Consider the following 15,982-nt stretch of genomic DNA (forward strand, 5'->3'; position numbering starts at 1 on the left):
GCAATACACACCAGATTTCAAAGACTTAGTGCAAAATAAAAGAATTGTAAAATAGCTTATTCATTATTTTTATATTGATTGCATATTGAAATAATAATATTTTGGATATATTGGGCTAAATATAGTATTTGAATTAGTATCTCCTGTTTCTTCTTACCTTTATTAATGCAGCTCCTAGAACATTTAAAATCTTACATGTGACTTGCATTCCATTTCTATTAGACATTACTCCAGAGAGAAAATCAGAATTTCGTGGTTTATGCTGATGCTCCTTCAAGTGTGGCCTATGGACCAGCATCAATCCACATACTGTTACTAGTCATAAAGGAGTTAAGTAAAGAAATTGAGAGAAAGGATCTAGAAACTTGTTATATCAGTTTGACATTGTCATAACATCCAAGTATGTGATGTTTTATTTTCCATAAGTATCAGTTTATGACAAATTGGGAGAAAAACTCTTTTCTTTTTCACCAGAGATAGTTTAAGGAACACTGAGGATTTATCACAAGACAACTTCAGTGGGTCAGAAGAAGCTGTCACATGCTTTAGAAACTTAGGGATCTTGGAAGCAGCTGTCAGAGGTTTGCTCAATGTGCTCCCAGAGGAAGCTTGCTTCTGAGGCCACATGAAGGAGAAAATAGGGAAGAAGTTTCCATCATTTTCAGAGAGTCCCAGGTATGGGTCTCTTCTTGGAGTGCTAAGTTTATTGCTGGACTAGGGAAGCAGGAAAGGCATGATTAATGAGGTTGAGGGGTATCAAACTCAGAAAATTCAGGATCCAGATGGCTCCATGCAAGTGAACATCTACTTTTCAAGGAAACATTTCAAAACTTCATCCTTCACAGACCTGCAGCAGATGTAGTTACTCATTCGTTCAGGTATTCAATTAGCATTTATTGAGTAGTTACTATGTTCCAGGGACATTGCTGGGTTCTGGAGCTCCAAGGATAAGTGAGATATTGCAGCTGCCCACAAAGAGTACACAATGTAGTAGGGGGCAGAAAACACACACCCTGTATGACAACACGTGATTTATGGGCCTGGCAGAATGACAAGTAAGATATGGTCACCATTAGCCCAAGGACTGAAGGAGCTCTTTGCTGGATCTTAGAAAGATAGGTAATGCTGCTCTCATAGGCAGCTCCTAGTAGGGAAAGGCCACACTCAATTTAAGACAAAGAACAATGGTTTCAGATTCAGAGAAAACTAGGTTTGAATCCTGGTTTCTTTGCTTGTAGTTATGTAGCCTTGGACCTCAGTTCCCATTCCTCTAAAGTGAAGATGGCTACATCCACTCAAGGGATGCTATACACATTAAATGAAATAATATAAGTTAAGCACCAGGCACATTGTAAGCGCTCAGTAATGGTAAATGAGTGCATAAACTTGACATTTAACATAACTTGGCGAAAGATTTTTCTGAATTTTATATAAGGCTGAAACTACAAGTAGGGCTAAGTGTGTCCTGCTCTGAAGATTGAAGAATCACAGGGTCAGGGTGTTACACAAACCATTGAAGAAACAATGGACTGACACACTTTTAGGATAGACTCAAGAGAAAGTTATTTCAGCTGAATGTCAGAAAAATAAAAAAGATTATTTTCTGTCACTGAGGGCCTTGAGTTGGTGGTGACAGAGCTCAGAACATTCTACCCCCAAATGTGGCATCTTGATACATGGAGGGTTTTTTTGTTTTGTTTTTTTTTTGAGATGGAGTCTCGCTGTGTTGCCCAGGCTGGAGTGCAGTGGCGCAATCTCGGCTCACTGTAACCTCCGTCTCCCAGTTTCAAGAGATTCTCCTGCCTCAGCCTCCCAGGTAGCTGGGATTACAGGCATGCACCCCCACACCCAGCTAATTTTTGTACTTTTAGTAGAGATGGGGTTTCACCATGTTGGCCAGGCTGGTCTCAAACTCCTGACCTCAAGTGATGCACCCTCCTGGGTCTCCCAAAGTGTCAGGATTACAGGCGTGAGCCACTGTGCCCAGTCCAATACATTGAGTATTTTAAGCTACAGGAAATTAAGAAAACTGCAGAAGCAGGAAGTTCTCTGTAATCTTTTCTGACTCTTCTCTCCTCCAGCAGGTCATAGACCCCATTGTGAGAGGTGCACTCCCTATACCGGGAGGAAGGGGAAATCCTTATCCCTGAAGGTAAAGTGTCACAGAGAAGCAACTGAACCAACAGGCCTGGCAAAGGTTCCCCAGTTTATTACCATTAGATCATACTCTGTCAATTATATTTTCCCATGACTGTCTACTCTCCATCAAATCTAGTACAAACATACACAATTTTAACCATTTCTTCAAGGCTTCATTTCATTATGAAGTCTCCTGTGTGGTGTAAAACTTATACTAAATAAATATATACGCTTTTCCCCTGTTAATTTGTCTTTGTAGCTTCCCTTTTAGACCCAGCAAACACCCTAAGAAAATCAAGGAAATCTTTTCCTACTCTGCAAGGTCTATGAGAAGTTACTAGTCCACAAGTCCAGATCACCAGCATGTCACAGAATTACATGTAAGTTGCAAAGACTAGTGTCCATTACAACCTACAGTAATAGATGAAGTGGCCGGGCATGGTGGCTCACACCTGTAATCCCAGCCCTTGGGAAGCCAAGGCAGGCGGATCATGAGGTCAGGAGTTCGAGAATAGCCTGATAACATGGTGAAACCCCATCTCTACTAAAAATACAAAAAATTAGCCGGGCGTGGTGGTGCACACCTGTAATCCCAGCTACTCAGGAGGCTGAGGCAGGAGAATTGCTTGAATCCGGGAGGTGGAGGTTGCAGTGAGCTGGGATTGCGCCTCTGCACTCCAGCCTGGGTGACAGAGCCAGACTAAGTCTCAAAAAAATAAAATAATAATAATAATAATAGTTGAAGTGAGATAGTGGATGTGCAAGTGCTCAGGAAGTGAAAAGAGCTAGTTAAGTAAGGTGTTATTTTTATTAATAAGAGCTGTCTATCTGAAAAGTCTTGGGCGGGGAAAAATGGTCAACATGTAAGTTCGAAGAGTTTGTTTTACACACAGCCAAACAAATGGTGGTCCCTGCTTGAAGAAGCCGGCATCTGATTAGTTGTGGAACCCTGTTCCCTAGCTCTGGGAGCCAATCCAGGTCTAGAATGGACAGTCGCCAGTCCCGGCAGAAGAGCCAGCTGACTCAAGGTAACATCAGGCATTTAGTGGCACAGACAGAAAGTGGGGAAATGAAACGCTCCTCTGCATCAATAGCTCCTGGTTAAACAAAAACAAAATAAAGTACCTTTGCATTTTTCTTGCAGTGCTGTGCGGTTAGCTGGGAGGCCATATTCAATCCCATTGACAACATCTTTAAAAACACACCATAATGGATGACCATATCTTTATGCAAATGTGGGGACAGTCTCTCCAAACCTCTAATTGATGTGTATTCTGTGTGTGTGTCTGTGTGTGTGTGTGTGTGTGTGTGTGTGTACAATCAACAATACCTGAGGTAACACTGTAACCAAAATGATTTTGTTTTAATTTGATACAATTACTGTTAACTGGACCTAAAAACTTAACATGAGAAAACCATATTATTTGACTTTACTCTGTCACTAGAGAGTTCAAATAAGAAGGATGCCTCTGCAGCTGTACAGTGGCATCCTCAGTATAACCTGATTCAACTCTCTTGACTAGTATTCATGATACATACCAATTAACGGGTTTTTAAAATCTTCCCAAATGGCTCATTCAGTCAATCCCAAATTTGATGAACTTGTGAGTTTTCACTAAATTAACTGAATTTACCAAACAGTAGTGGAACCATGTATGTGTAGACTCCTCCTTGCTGGTGTGAATGTAGGCATGTGTATGTATCTGTGAGAAAGGGACAGGATTAAGTTGGTATTCTGACAGACACTGGACTTTGTTTTTTGGATATTGAAAATCATATCCCAAAGTGAAAAGTACAGAGTTTAAAGATATTTTTGTGAGAAAGAATCAGATATAGACATGACTGTAAAATGTTTTCAGGGAAAATTATACAGAAAGCAGAGTGTTCTTTTGGAATAAGCTTTGAGTGACCAATATGAATATAATGCAGACCAGATGAGATAGCCTGCCTGACAACTCCACACCAGATAAGCAAATCTGGGAGAACTCGGTTAGGTTAGGGGAGGATTGGGTTTTATATCGTATTGTATTGTATTGTATTTATTCATTTACTTATTTCAGGAGGTCTAAAGTGGGGTTCATACATCCACATTTTTAAAGAGCTCCCTAGGTGATTCTAATGCACACCAAAAATAGAAACTCTTGCACACAAATACACACACAATGTACATATATTCACCATTATAAAAATAATATCATTGCATTAGAAACAAATTTAGAGAAAAGTTACAAAAAACAATGATTACCTATAATTTTACTATCCTAACTCAACCTCTTATAGCATTTTGAGATACTTAATTCCAGATTTTTGTTTTCCCTATGTATATGATTTGTTGCTATTTTATCAACAAACGTATAGCCATATGATTACCATCTACTAGATTTTTTTTTTTTTTTTTTAGAGACAGAGTCTCGTTCTGTCGCCCAGGCTGGAGTACAGTAGTGCGATCTTGACTCACTGCCACCTCTGCCTCCCCGGTTCTAGCAATTCTCCTGCCTCACCCTCCCTGGGACTACAAGTGCATGCCACCATGCCCAGCTAATTTTTTGTATTTTAGTAGAGACGGGGTTTCACCCATGTTGCCCAGGCTGGTCTCAAATTCCTGAGCTCAGGCAATCCACCCACCTCGGCCTCCCAAAGTGCTAGGATTACAGGCGTGAGCCACTGCCCCTGGCCACCATCTACTAGATTTTAAATGAAACTTGAGGTGGAGTTTCTAGTAACTTCCTTTGTGAGGCTTTTCCCTATTGAATATGTCTGCCAATCAGAAGCATCTATCTCTTCCCTTGACACTTGTGGCCAAATCACCCTCTGGATTAAGTCTGGGATTAAGCTCAGGATGCCTGACTACCTTTGTATTAATTCATCTGTTCTCTTGGTGAGAGTGCCACCCCTTTGTCAGAAAGGCTTGAACTTAAAGTAGCAACAAGGGGGAGGAGGCGGAGATCTTAACCTGGATTTATCCATATTTTCCACTGCAGTTCTATGTTTATACATACGAGGAGATATCAAAGCACTGCTTGGAATCTCTTGCCTCCCAGGAGTTCATAAATCTCTCCCTTTCACTTACACTGCAGGGATATTAAACACATTATTCTGTTTTGATTGAACGCCAGTAAAATTAAATTCCATCTTTCCATCTGCGGCACCATGTGGGGCCACTGCTTTATGGAAAAGGGGAGAGTGGCAATGGTGGAGGGACCCCTTCAGGACGCACGGGAGCATGCCACTTTTTGCTAGACAAAATGAATTTTTCTCTTCCATAGCACAAATCTCAACATCTGCTCTGTCTTTACCTCCCAGACACCCTGACAGGTGTAGCCGTCTTTAAAACATTGCTAGGAAGCAACATATGGACTGTCCACAGTGTATAAAGGATAAACACACACAGGGCGGGGGCAGGGCTATGTTTCTGATCTTTTGGCCTTATTATTATTTCTTAATTTGGCTTTAATTTCTCCAGACTTTCCTGGGTGTCCATCTTTCACCGTCCCATTGAAATGCTTGGCACAGAATTCTGATTTTCACCCTTGGCTTTTCCAGCTGTTTCTCACCATTTAGCTACATCCCTGTCTCTTCCCCGCCCCCAGGGAGAGGAAAGTTAAATGATGTTAATCTGCCAAATATTTCTAATCATTAGGAAGCCATAAAAATTAACATAACCATCAGAGGAAATTAATTGTCAAAGAAGACAGGGTTAGAACTGGAGAGTGAGGATGGGGGAGAGGAGGCAGGCAGAAAGGTGCTTTGTTTCTCCTTTGTGGCTTTGAAAGAGGGGTTACAGCTGGAGGACGGGAGGAGGCTAAGCACAGAGCTGCTTCCTACTCTTAATTATGTGAACAGCCCCAGAATTTCAAGTGGTGCCAGTGGTGAAAGACTAGCAGAGGGATTCCCTCGATTCCTTTCTCTTTTTCCTCTCCCTGCTCCACTGGGGGAGATTTCTGGTTATTTTTTAATTCCAGTTCAAAATAGAGGTTGGGGGAAAAGAAGCCCACACAGGCCTCCTGCAGGAAATACCATTAATAATTAATATCCAGTAATAATCAAATCCATGGGAGACTCATTACAAGTAAAGTCTTGACAGACTCACCGATGGATGCCCTTAGCTTTGCTTCTTCATCAGCTTGCAGGATTTGTTCAGCGGGGATTTGAGCACACACAAGCAGTGACAAAAAAAAAAAAAAAAGGATAAATAGCAGGTTTGTTCACGGAGGAGGCTTATTCATCCCTATAGGGTTTTTTTCATTTTAGGTTTATGGCTTGGTGGGGAATTTCCCTTTAATTGGGATTGTAATATAATGATGGAACCTGTCGACATTTACAAGAGAGATGGGAGGGTAATTCTTCCTAACTTGTTTGTTGTTATTATTATAACACTGTCTCCTTTAGGAGATTCTGTATAAAGGAAGCAGACAATCAGGCTGATCAGAGACAAAGCAGTCAGTAAGAGAAGAAAGAGAAGAGAGACTACGAGCCACAGGATTGATCTGGGGCTAGCAACTGCTTGGAAGTCAGGCTATGCAGAGAGGACTTTGCACATGGAATGTGCGCTTTAATCTTCACACTAAGGTCAGGGTTACAGCCCCATTTTCTAGATGAGGAAACTGAGGAAAAGGGAGGTTAGGTAATTTCCCCCAACATTTCAATCCATAAATGGCAGGGTTGGGATTCTATCCCTGGAAGCTGGCTGAGAAGTCAGCTCTGATTTGCCACTCCTTTCTGGCTTTTTAAGGTGTGAAAAAATGACGCTCTCCAAAGTCAGGTATACAAGGTGGGAAGAGAAGCTCGTTTCTAAGCCTGGCTTTCTTAGGGGCAGAATTTTCTAGTGATTCTACCCTATGTTCTGTAAAATATAGGAAAATAGTAAGGCCTCTTTCTTTAACACCCTCACAGAGAAAGCAGGTGGAGTCATGGTAAAAAATCAGATTTCACTCAGATGGTTCAGCCAAGGGGAATTTAATGTAGAGATTGTTTACAGAGGTGTGGGTATGGCTAATGAAGCCTAATGCGGACTTAAGAAACCCAGAAACAAGCAACAGCAGCCATTGTCACCAACACCAAATTCTAGGACAAAGATCCAACCCTCAACTCACTGGAAACCATAGAGCACTTCCATAACCTTGAGCCAAAACTTCAGCTACACCAGGCTGCGCAGATATTTAAAGGACCTCCTCAGTTGGGAATTTTGTTTATTTAATTAAGAAAAAATTTGGGGCCGGGCATGGTGGTTCACGCCTGTAATCCCAGCACTTTGGGAGGCCAAGGCGAGCAGATCACAAGATCAGGAGATTGAGACCATTCTGGCCAACATGGTGAAACCCCGTCCCTACTAAAATGCAAAAAGTTAGCCAGGTGTGGTGGCATGCACCTGTAGTCCTGGCTACTCGGGAGGCTGAGGTGGGGGAATTGCTTGAACCCGAGAGGTGGAGGTTGCAGTAAGCTGAGATCGTGCCACTGCACTCCAGCCTGGTGACAGAGCAAGACTCCGTCTCAAAAAATAAATAAATAAAAATAAAAGTAAATAAAAAAGAAAAGAAAGAAAGAAAAAAATTGGAATGAACAAAGAATTCAAAAATAATAAAAGAAACCCAATAAACACAATATCAACATTTGTCAAGAGCTAACCTAGTCACTAACCTAGTCACTTCACATTTCTTATTTTCAAAGCAATTTAAAGCTACAATGTAACTAAAGTCTTCCCACACTCCTTCCCTTCCTCTTCATTCTGACTTATCTTCCCTCTCACGGTGAGTGATTGCTATTCTGGATTTGGTGACATATCATTAACATGCTTTCATATTTTTACTACATATTGATATATCTATAATCGATAGATATTGCTTTGTATAATTTAAATGCATATAAATTACATTTGTAAATACAGTTTATATATAAAATGTATTTGTAAACAACTTGCTTTTTTTCACTTAACATTTTTAAGTTAATTCCTATTGATATAGACACATCAAATTAATTATCTGCCTGGTATTCCATTGTATAACTAAACTATAGTTTGTCCCTTTTTTCTTGATAATATTTAAGTTGTTTTCAATTTTTCTGTTTAAAACAATGCTGGAATAAGCATTTGTGTACATATCTATGTGAATACATAACGCAGGAAATTGTCTAGAAGTGGAGTCATTGGGTTATAAAGCATTCCTATCCTTGATTATGCTAATAATACCAGACTGCTGTCCACAGTGCCAATTTTATAGTCACCATCACTGAATGATAATTTACATTCTTCACATTCTGGTTTTAATTTACACCTTCTGGTCCTAATTTATATTTCCTTTATTCCAAATGAAATTGAACTTAGACTTTCATGTGTTTACAGGACATTCATGTTTCTGCTCTTATGAGTCTGTTTAAATAAATGTTCTATCTTTTTCTTCAATTGTCTTTATCTTACTCTTTAAAGGAGCATTTTATATATTCTGGTCACTAATTTTTATGTATGTAACAAATACTTACCTATTAATTTTTGAATGTTGAATGTCTTCAAGGTATAGTTTTTTTCTATTATTTTACTTTAAATTTTTTTATATTTTTCTGTTTAAAATGAGGGTCTTACACACAACACTTCATTGTGTGTTATCTTAGACCATTTACATTTAATGTAATTATTCATATGGTTAACCATTAAATCTACTATGTTATGATTTGTTTTCTAGTTGAGCCCTATCCATTTTTGTTGTGTTTTCTATCTTCTTTTAGATTGATCATAATTTAAATTCTACTTCATCTTTATTATTGGCTTATTAGCTAAAACTTTTTGTTTCAGTGGTTGCTCTAGGGTTTACAGTGTTTACTTGTTATATACAATAGTCAACCTTCAAAAATATTATACTGCTTCTTGCACAATGTATGAACCTTACAACTGAATGCATCCATTTTTCCTTCTATCCATTGCTGTATAGTTGTTATACATTTTACTTTTATATATGTTATAAACACTATAATACATTATTGGTGTTTTTGTTTTAAATAGTAAATTATCTTTTTAAAAAAATAAATTTTTTATTTTGGAATAATTTTAGATTTGCAAGAAAGTGGCAATGAAACAGATTTCTTGCATAAACTTTACCCAATTTCTCCTAATGCTAGCATCTCACACATTTATAGCACATTTGTCAAAACTAACAACTAACATTGATACACTACTCTTAACTAAATATAGATCTTATTCATATTATGCAAATTTTCCATTAATGTTCCTTTTCCAAAAAGACGATTATCGTTTTAATTTTTTTAGATAATTGAAGATTCACTTACATTTTTAAGAACTAATAAAGAGAGATCTTATGTATCCTTTATTCATCTTCCTTCAATGGTAACATCTTGTGAAACTATAGTACAATATCACAGCGATGATGTCGACAGGATCAAGAGACAAAACATTTTCATCATCACAGTGATCCCTCACATTGCCCTTTTATACCTACTCCCACTTTTCTCTCACCTCCCTTGTTCCTAGTTCCTAGTCTTTTATCTCTGGCAACCACTAATGTGTTCTCCATTTCCATAATTTGTTATTTCAAGGTTGTTACGTAAGTGAAATCATAAAATAGACAATCATCTGTAATTGGTTTTCTCCACTAAGTATAATTCTTTGGAGACTTTTTCAATTTGCTCCATATATAATATTTTGTAATTTGTTCCTTTACATTGCTGAGTAGTAGTCTATAGTATGGATGGATGTACCACAGTTTTGTTAATTATTCATTTGTCAAGAGACATCTGAATTGTTTCCAGTCTTGTGATCTTATGAATGAAGCTACTATAAACATTCATGTATATGTTTTAATTATCTTTATGTGAAAATATGTTTACATTTCTATGAAATAAGTCGAGTATTTGCTGGGATATATGGAAATTACATGTTTAATTTTTAAAGAAACTGACAAACTTTTTTTCAGAGTGGCTGTGCCATTTTACACTCCCACCAGCAATGTGTGAGTGATCCAGTCTGTCTATCTCCTCACTGTCACTATTTTTTAATCTTGCCATTTTGATTTTTGTGTTGCAATATCTCATTGTGGTTTTAATTTGCATTTCCCTAATGCATAGTGATAATTAACATCTTTTTATGTGTTTATTTGCCACCTATACAGTCTTTTCAGTGAAATGTCTTCATGTCTTTTACCCATTTTCTAACTGGATTATTTGGGGTTTTCTTTCTTTTTTTTTTTTTAATGTTGAGTTTTGAGAGTATTTTCTACATACTAGGTATTAGCCTTTTGATGGCTATATGCTTTGAAATTATTTTCTTCCCATCTATTGCTCCTCTTTTCATCCTCTTAACAATATCTTCTGCAGAACAAAAGTTTGTAGTTTTGAAGAAGTATAGTTTTTTTTTCTTTTGTAGACTGTGGTTTGGTGTTAAGTCTAAAATCTTTTTGCCTAGTTCTAGATCTCAAATATTTTCTGCTATATTTATTTTTAAAAGTTTTATAGTTTTATAACCACTTTTAAGTCTGTGATATATTGAGTTAATTTTTGTAAAAGGTGTGAGGTTCAGGTCAAGGTCATTTTTTGTGTATATTCAATTTCCCAGCACTATTCATTGAAAGGACTATCTTCTACCATTAAATTGCTTTTGCACTTTGTAAAAAGTTTGTTGGTTACATTTGTCTATTTTAGGGTTTTCTATTCTGTTCCACTGATTTATGCTCCTATACCTCTGTCACTCTCTCTTGATTACTTTAACTTGAAGTCAGTTTCATCTTGCCTTAGTCTTCATTTACAAAATTGTTTGTTAGTATCATTTTTTTTGTTTTTTTTTCTTTGTGTCTGTTTTTATCTTTCCACACACATTTTAGAATAATCTTGTCTATATCTGTAAAGCATTCTTCTAGAATCTTGATAGGAATTATGTTAAACCTGTATATAAGTTTGGGGAGAACTGACATCTTTACTATCTTGTATCTTCCAACCCATGAACATGGTATGTCTTGCCATGTATTTAAATCTTTGATGTCTTTCATCAGTAGTAATAATTTACAGCATAAGAGTCCTGTATATGTTTTGTTATATTTATACTTATGTATTTTTATTATGTTTATCTTGTATTCTATGACCTCATTATTAGTTCTAGGATTTTAAAAATAGATTCCTTAGGATGTTGATATCATGTTATCTGCAAATAGGGACAGTTTTATTACTTCCTTTCTAATGTGTATGACTTTTGCCTCTTTTTCTGCATTTCTCTGTGTTACATGCACATTTTTTTGAATTAAATTTGGATTTCTCTATAGTGTCTTTTAGTTTGTCTAATTTTTAGGTTTTTTAGTGGCTGCTCCAGGTATTATATTATATACAAATAACTTATCCCAACTTACTGGTGTTGACATTTTACCAATGCAAGTAAGGTGTAGAAATCTTATTCCCTTCATGTTTTTTTATCTTCTCCCAATTATAATTGTCTTAAATAGTTCCTCTATACATATTTAAAATTACCTCAGACTGTTAAATTGTTGCTTGAATTGTTAAATAATATTTAGAAAACTAAATGGAAGAAAAATGTATTAGCCCATGTTTTTACTCTTTCTGTTATTCTTTTTTTCTTTCTAATGTTTTAAGATTCCTTCTTTTATCATTTCATTTCTGTTTAGAAAACTTCCTTTATCATTCTCTTAGGGTAGGCTTACTGGTGAAAATTTCTCTTAGTTTTCCTTCATCTGAGAATATTTTGATTTTCCCTTTCTTCTGGAAAGATATATTTGCTGAATATAGAATTCTGACGTCACGGGTTTTTTGTTGTTGTTGTTGTTGCTGTTGTTTTTTTTTTCTGTTAGTACTTGAAAATTGTGCAAATTCTTTCTGACCTCCATGGTTTCTGAAGAGAGATCCACTATTATCCAAATTGTTTTTCCCTTAAAAGTAAAATGTCACTTCTCACTCGCTGTTTCCAATATTTTATTTCTTTGATTTTCGGAAATTTGACCATCATATATCTGGGTTAGACTACTTTTTAGTTATCTTGTTTGGAGCTCACTCTGCTTCTTGAATCTGTCCTTGTTGTTTTGCCAAATTTGTGAAGCATTCAGTCATTATTTCTTCTAGTCTCCTAGTAATTTTTCAGCTCTGTTAAGTTTCTCCTCTCTTTTCAGGATTCTGATACCAAAGTTAGAGCATTTGTTATAGTGCCACAGTTCCCTGAAAATTTATTTACTATTTTTTTCAGTTTATTTTCTCTGATATTCTGATAGGATAACGATAATTTCTACTATTTTCTCAAGTTCATTTTTTTCTCTGTCCTCTCAATTCTGCTATTGAGTACATCTATTGAGCTATTTTTATTATTATTTTGGCTATTTTATTTCTCAGGGTGCTGAGCAAGAGAGCACCATGACCTTAATTATGTATTCAGAAGATCACTCTGAGTGCTACAATGTGAAACAAAAATAGAAACAAGAAATGGTGAAGGTTCAAACCTGGGTGGTAGCAGCAGAGATGGTATTAAGTGGTAGAGTTTAAGATAAATGATAGAATTTTTGATGGATTGAAAATGTAGTATAACAGGAAGGGAGGAATCAAGGATAACATCTAAGTGCTTGGCCTGAGCAACTCGTGAGTGGTGATATAATTTTTTAATATTGAGAGCAAGTGGGTGGGATTGAAAACTAGGAATCCCACATAGTATACTCTATGGACAGCTTAATTTTAAGATGTTTACCAGGCCAGGCACAGTGGCTCACGCCTGTAATCCCAGCACTTTGGGAGGCCAAGGTGGGCGGATCACGAGGTCAGGAGTTCAAGACCAGCCTGATATGGTGAAACCCTGTCTCTACTGAAAATACAAAAATTAGCCAAGCGTGGTGGCATGCACCTGTAATCCCAGCTACTCAGAAGGCTAAAGCAGGAGAATCACTTGAACCCATGAGGCGGAGGTTGCAGTGAGCCAAGATCATGCCACTGTACTCCAGCCTGGGTGACAGAGTGAGACTCTGGCTCAAAAATGAATAAATAAATAAATAAAAATAAAAAGATATTTACCAGACATCCAAGTGAATATACTGAGAATAGAGCTAAATGTATACAACTAAAGCACAGGAAAACGTTAATTTTTGATATTTTAAATACAGGACTCATCAGTATATGTCATGTTTCATCAAATCAAGGTCGCCATTGATTATAGGATATAGCCTAAAGGGGGAACTACCAATTGAACTATGACATAGTGCCTTAATGGTTTTTCATGGTACATTAATTGGTCATATCTATAAATTGATTTGGTTATTTTTTTCTACCATATTTGACAAATTCTTCCACCTCCTTTTACATCAATAAGCGTGTGATAGGTAATCATTTTGCATATATCTTAGTAACAAAATATAAAAAAGCCTCTTTTGACGGTATCTTTTTCTCTTTAGGTGCTTAAAGCACTTGATTGTTGTTCTTAAAGAAAAAAATGAAATTTCATCATTCCATATTCCTTCATATTTCCTATTTCCATGTTTTCTGCATACATAATAATAATCTTCTTTTTTTTTTCTTTGAGATGGAGTCTTGCTCTGTCACCCAGGCTGGAGTACAGTGGCATGATCTCCACTCACTGCAACCTCCGCCTCCCGAGTTCAAGCAATTCTCCTGTCTCAGCCTCCCGAGTAGCTAGAACCACAGGCATGTGCCGCCGTGCCCAGCTAATTTTTGTATTTTAGTAGAGACAGGGTTTCACCATATTGGCCAGGCTGGTCTCAAATTCCTGACCTTGAGATCCGCCTGTCTCAGCCTCCCAAAGTGCTGGGATTATAGGCGTGAGCCACCACGTCCAGCCGTAGAATAATAATCTTTAAATGCCAAATCACAGTATTAGTTTTTAGATTTATTTTAAACACCATTAAAACGAACATGTATAGTACTGTTTTTCCATAAATTTCGATTGAAGTTAAGATAATATTAACAACAATGACCAAGTTCTCGTAATGCATTCAAAGAAAACTAAATCAAGACCACTGCCTGGATGACAACTATTTTTGGATGCATCCTGATTAAGAGATGTAAAAAGATGAAACCATTTGTGTCTGAGATTGATTAAATGTGGCAAGTACTTCCACCATGAGAAACATTGAGAAGACATAGTAAAAGTGTCAAAAGAGTAGAGAAGAGGTCTGAGGTCTGAATTCTGGCACGTTTTAGCAGAGAAAACTAAAACAGAGTATCCAGTGAGGTAGGAGGGAAATTAGTGGAGTATAGTTTCTACCAAGGCAAGAAAGAAAGTACTTTGAGAAGGATAGAGTGATCTGCTGTCAAATGCTACAGAGGAGATACACAGGAGAACTAAGAATTGACCACTAGAATTGGAAACATGGTAATCTTTGGTGACCTCAACAAGCGCTGTTTCTTAAGCTGGTAGGGAGAGTAACTTGATTAAAATGGATTTAAAAGGGAATGGGAAATGAGATAGTAAAGGCAACCCTTCCCAGGCTGTTGTTTTTTACTTTTTGGCTTGTTCTTTTTTGTTTTGTTTGTTTGTTTGTTTGTTTGTTTGAGATGGAGTCTCACTCTGTCACCCAGGCTGGAGTGCAGGGGCACAATCTTGTTTCACTGCAACCTCCGCCTCCTGGGTTCAAATGAGTCTCATGCCTCAGCCTCCCCAGTAACTGGGACTACAGCTGTGTGCCACCACGCCTGGCTACTTTTTGTATTTTTAGTAGAGATAGGGTTTCACTATGTTGGCCAGGCTGGTTTCGAACTCCTGACCTCAGGTGATTCATCTGCCTCAGCCTCCAAAAGTGCTGGGATTACAGGCATGAGCCACTGTGCCTGGCCTTGTTTTGTTTTTATAAGGCGAAGCAGAAAAACAGGGTCAACAGCTAGAAGCAAACAGAGGATTAAAAGATTTTATTTTAAATTGGGAGATTTTATAGTGTAGTTTTATGCCAGTAAGAATACTGGTAGAGAAAGAAAACTTGATCATGAGGATAAAGAAAGAGCAACACCCCTTAGATATAAACAGTAGGATATAGCTTTTTTTTTTTTTTTTTTTTTTTTTTTTTTGAGATAGCGTCTCACTCTGTCACTCACGCTAGAATACAGTGAAGCAATCTTGGCTCACTACAGACTCAGCCTCCCAGGCTCAAGCAATCCTCCCACCTTAGCCCCCAAAGTAGCTGGGACTACAAGTGTGTGCCACCTTGCATAGCTAATTTTTCTACTTTTTGTAGAAATGGGGTTTCACCATGTTGCCCAGGCTGGTCTCAAACTCCTGAACTCAGGCAGTCCACCCACCTCAGCCTCCTAAAGTGTTGGGATAACAGGGGTAAGCCACTGCACCCAGCCTCCATTTACTTTTTAATATTGAGTTGAGGCAGAATAACATGGTGTTCATTAGTGTGTACTAATTAGTGTGGGCCATCTGGATTTGGAACCTGAGTTCCAAAGACACTTGGATACTCGGACACTTGCTAGCTGCATTCCTGACCAAATTATATATTAGATTTTCTATGCTGCATTTTCCTCATCCATAAAATGGGGATAATATTTCTTACATGTTATGCAAATCAAAGTATAAATACATGTAAAGTGTTTAGAACACTATCTGACATGTTACAAATACACAATAACCATTAGCAACAGTTAGTATAGAACTTGGCACACTATGTGCATTCATGAGTGAATGAATGAATATTATTTAAAAATATCTTTATAGGCTAATTATTTCCTAGTATAGCTCTTTCTTTTTTCTTTTTTCTTTTTCTTTTTTTTTTTTTTTTTTTTTGAGACGGAGTCTCGCTCTGTCGCCCAGGCTGGAATGCAGTGGCTGGATCTCAGCTCACTGCAAGCTCCGCCTCCCAGGTTCACGCCATTCTCCTGCCTCAGCCTCCCGAGTAGCTGGGAC

The 15,982-nt window shown here is 37.5% G+C and overlaps 1 long non-coding RNA gene across 4 annotated transcripts in view; it reads right to left on the minus strand.

Moving 5' to 3' along the window:
* LOC105484895 (uncharacterized) overlaps window positions 1–15,982 on the minus strand; it is a 356,622-nt gene that overhangs the window by 67,938 nt on the left and 272,702 nt on the right. The window lies entirely within an intron of this gene.

The sequence above is a fragment of the Macaca nemestrina genome, chromosome 1 (assembly GCF_043159975.1).
Source record: "Macaca nemestrina isolate mMacNem1 chromosome 1, mMacNem.hap1, whole genome shotgun sequence".
NCBI lineage: Eukaryota > Metazoa > Chordata > Mammalia > Primates > Cercopithecidae > Macaca > Macaca nemestrina.